Below are 4,760 nucleotides of genomic sequence, written 5' to 3'. Positions count from 1 at the left end.
AGTATTCTGTAAGAAGGCAGTCAGCTCCTGGACAAAACTACTAATGTCTTTACACTGGTCTGGTTTCAGACCACCTGTGCTGTACAAACCTAGTGCAATGAGTTTGCAGTTGCGATCAACAGTATACCGTAAGAAGGAAGTCTCAATACGCTGGTCTGGTTTCAGACCACCTGTGCTGTACAAACCTAGTGCAATGAGTTTGCAGTTGTGATCAACAGTATACCGTAAGAAGGAAGTCAGCTCTTGGACAGAACTATCAATACGCTGGTCTGGTTTCAGACCACCTGTGCTTTACAACTGCTTACTACATACACACAGAAAGGACCTACTACATGTATTTCAAAAACTCCTTTCCTTGTAAACCATACCTGTTCTACCACACAAAATATACAAATTAAGATGTTGTAATAATGCTAATAATTAATAAAAATTGGAGTTAAGGTTCTTTCCCATCAGGTCCTAATACACATAACTCACTGAGTATTCCAATAAATATTGATAGATAAGTATAACAAAAAATGATTTAATTTAAAAAGTAGAACATTTCTCAAGAACATAAATTTTATTAGATTCTTTCTTGGTCTAACACTGTATACAACAGTTTCTGAATTTTAACTTTGAAAACCCTTCGACTTAGTTCACTCATTCTTTCCATGTCATCATGAAGACACTAAAAATAACATTGATTATATTTTCTTTTCAGTTTTCAGTATCTTTTCTAAATATTCACTTAACACATCACTGTCACATTTCTGTTTCTTTTATTTTTAACTGCTGGCAAAGCTGTTTGTAGAAGCAGAAGCCACTGGACTGGAAGTTGAAGTCCCTTCAGTAATTTCTGAACTGTAGGAGTTAAACCCCTCCAACACAAATTATTTCTGCTTCCTCCTCCTATATTTCAGCTTGGTGAAAAGGCTCTCATACACCAGGTGCCACTTCCATAGATGTGTTTGTTATAGAACTGAAAAAAATAAACAACATATTAATGCAATTCTTCTAAATTGGAGCTACATTTTAGTCTGGACACGAGCCTTCTGTTTAAGAAATTGTTACTTTCAATAATTATTTTAGTAAGATGATTGCTAGGTTAGATTATATTATATTACTTTCAGTAATATCTGATAAATTAATGAACAGATGGGTGGAACTTATGGCCTACAGACTGAATCTTCCCCTCACTCTTTCACAACTAGAACACTGGTCTGTAATGTAGGCCTACTTTTAAAAATAAATATTACAGAATTGTACCTTCTTCCAGCAATGAAGAGTTCCAGAAAGTTGAGGGCATTGAAGTAGACCCATTTTATGTTTTCTGTACAGCAGAACCTGGGAGGAGAGGGAGGATGTTATCTCTCCAAGTTCGATATCCAGCCCTCAGAATTTGCCATGTTCTGGCACAACTTTTTCCTGAAACAATGAATCAGAATATTGTGACAAAGAAAATATACATGTAGTAGGCCTACTTATGGCATAGGCCTACACTTATTTGTCATTAAAGCAAACAATGGTATTCATTTCATTAGGTACGAGATGGAGGTTAGGAAAGCACTGCTTATGTTTTCCAAACATTTCTTCAATTAAGTTACAAGAATGATAATTACTACTTCTCCTAGTGTAACTCATTTTACCACTCTATTCCGTATAATATACTTTATCAATAAATAATCTAAGATAACACTATTCATAAGATAATCGTAATAAATCTAATAATTACTTACCAGTTTTTGTCCCAATTCTCCACACTATAGAATGCCATACAAAATTCACGGTCTCCCTATTACTATATCCAGGGAGTCTAGGATTATACACCACTTTGTTTTCATACACTAAGCAAATTAATGTTTCGATTTCATCAACAGACGACTATGTTGCGTCCGCCATTATCGAACGACTGCGACTGAAAAACGGACACGTTTGTTTTTACAAACCAGTCGATCTTCATCGCTCGTAGTTGATCGCTGACGATCGATGCTGTGTGACTGGTGCCACTGCCCTCTGTAGGTTTGTTTTCTTAGTCGGTCGATCGCAGTCGTTCGATCGAGCCTGTGTGACAGCCCCCTAAGCCAGCTCGGGGAACTTCCCAGCCCGCCCGAGGTCATGCCACGGCCCTTCCGCTATTGTTCCCTTCATCTAGTTTCTCTATGCGATTTCTGGAAGATATGACGGGAAAGTTCGATCTCCAGCTGAACCCTGAATGTTCTAGTGACCCACCACCGAGGTATAAATACAGGGCCCCTGCGAGCGAGCAGTTGTGGTGTCGGCGAGACCAGTGAGTGTGTAACTGGAAGCGATTGGACGGTAGGCTATACTGTGTGTTCCTGTTAATACTGTGGACTGAGAATCGCCGTGAGCCAGCGAGGAAACGCGCTATCGTCAGTGCGAGGATAAATGGACCTGTGTTAATGCTCGCTGTTGTGAGTATCGTCCTGCTGTTGAATACTGTTGAGCTGTTTAATCGTTCACTGCATGGGACTGCGTGAAGTACATCATTGGAGCCGAACCAACGAACAGTCGTCGTGTGTTGTACAGCCAGTGGCACTGTGTTAAAATCCAGCTGCCTACGCGCAGCGGTTGCAGGAATTGAATGGACTTTGGGAACGTGAAAGTAAGGATTAGCGTCTCAGGTAAAGGAACGGGCTGGATCCTTGCTGCGCCATAAGGCAGAACTAGTCATCTTAGTCAGCGCTCTACCATTTGTGCCATTCAGCTCGGCTAGTTCAGAAGTACTTCTTTCACCGAGACGAACATCATTCAGGCAGATAAAAGCAGACTGGTAATGAGTGTGGCAATTCATAACTGGTTGGAATTGCCTGTGTTTAAATATGTGTGTGTGCATTTGTTAGGCCATCCTGAAATAAATTAAAGTAATGAAACAAATTGAGTTTTATTCGCAACAATATGTACGACTGACTGCCACATTATGTTCTAAGCCGGAAGAATTTTTCCATCACGACCTCACAGCGTTCCGTATAGGTTTCTATTTGACAATGGGTCTACTGCAGTCATAATCCGTTTGTGTCATATTTTAGGGAAGCAGAACAACTTTGGTCAGTAGCCTCCTCTATTTCTATCCGTTGATAGGTGAATAATCTACGATGTTCTGGAGTTTTTAGTCATGTACTTATTGACCTGGGACTTAATTAGCTACGGAAAGTTACGTCTCGAGCAGCAGCAGCAGCAGCAGCAGCATGCCCCAATGAAGGAATTTCCTTGCATTAATACATGGACAGTGATCTCCATTAGATACTTCCACCCCATTAACGCAGTAATTAAAACTGAGATGACTTTTCCTTTAGGTGAAACTTACAACCTAATAATCCCATTTGCTATCATACCATTGTCGAGGTCTTTTTGAAGTCGCTCACAATATTGTAGTTTATTTATTACTCTAAATAACATATCATCCATGAAAAGCGGCACCTGTGTTCTTTATTAATATAATTTACACATATGAGGAAATAAAGGTCTGATAATACCGTCTTGCAAAACAACCCCCTACCCATAATCACCCTAATCAATTCAGGATAAGATAATACTTCACCTACTCTAATTCTCAGAGTTATATTTCCTAGAATTTTAGTCACCCGTTCAATCACTTTTGTAAGCCAATAGCTCTGATTTTCGACAGCAGTCTTCCATGATCTACTCTATGTTCTTCCTGTTGGAAAAGACTGAAAGAATAACGTTTGTTGCAAGGGAAATTATAAATGTATCATTAAATCATTCACGGCCTTGTTTAGAATACAACGGTGCTTTCTTCAGTACCGTAGAGGATTCTCGCACCACCTCTTCCACAGAGGTAATGATTTCGGAGTAAGCAAGATAACTAATACAATAAATTCTAGTGCTGATACTTAATTACTTATATAAACTGAGGAATACAGAAATACATACACCACAAACTGTTCCAGAACAACATTACATTATTATTATCGGCTTAGGCTAATTAATTGTGCGATATGAGCTTCAAGGTTACATTTTACGATTTGCTTTACGTCGCACCGTCATGGTTGCTTTACGTCGCGCCGTCATGGATAGGTCTTAATGGCGACAACGGGATCGGAAGAGATAAGGCTAGGGCAGGGAAGGAAGTGGCAGTGGCCTTAATTAGGGTACAGCCGCAGCAGTTGCCTGGTGTGAAAATGGGAAACAATGGGAAACCACGGATATAGATCTTCAGGGCTGCCGACAGTGGGGGATCTAATTCACTGTCTCCCGAATGCAAGTTGACACTTTCGTGACCCCAAACACGTAGCTACTCGCTCGGTTCAAGGTTACATCCTAACTACAAGTTACTCCTAGATAAACAACACAAACCTCCAGCGCTCCTGTTACGAAAAACTTGTCCAACAAAAAAACAAATGCTATAATATTTTAGTCGTCTAGATCTTATCTTTCTGGAAGTTTCTATTCACCGCCTTGTATCACTTACCGAACATCAAAGTAATTACAGCAACCAGAAAATTAATTGCTATACCAAATCTTTCTTCAGCTTATCGGAGTTACTTCTGGGATCGCTGGAGCCACTTTGGCTAATTTCGTCAGAGATTTAAAACATGACTTCACACATAACTTTGCAAGTGAAAATTTCATCATAAGACTGATCGGGGCTAAAACATCGCCCGTCCAGGTGGACATCCAGTAGCTAAAACAATGACTTGTGTCATATACATACTAGTGACCCACCCCTGCTTCGCACGGGAGAAATTTGGAATGTAGAGTGATAGGCCTTACAAAATCTCCTTGTAGACATTAGTTGC

The 4,760-nt window shown here is 39.9% G+C and overlaps 1 long non-coding RNA gene across 1 annotated transcript; it reads right to left on the bottom strand.

Moving 5' to 3' along the window:
- Positions 1-666: 666 nt before the first annotated feature.
- LOC137498358 (uncharacterized) lies at positions 667-1,873 on the bottom strand. Its single transcript, XR_011017756.1, has 3 exons — positions 1,719-1,873; positions 1,249-1,407; positions 667-961 (listed from the first exon to the last, which is right to left on the bottom strand). It is a non-coding gene; the product is annotated as an uncharacterized lncRNA (long non-coding RNA).
- Between the last annotated feature and the right edge of the window lie 2,887 nt (positions 1,874-4,760).

This window comes from Anabrus simplex, chromosome 2, assembly GCF_040414725.1.
Source record: "Anabrus simplex isolate iqAnaSimp1 chromosome 2, ASM4041472v1, whole genome shotgun sequence".
NCBI lineage: Eukaryota > Metazoa > Arthropoda > Insecta > Orthoptera > Tettigoniidae > Anabrus > Anabrus simplex.
Note: the sequence above shows the minus strand (reverse complement) of the source record. Positions and strands in the feature narration are given on the sequence as shown.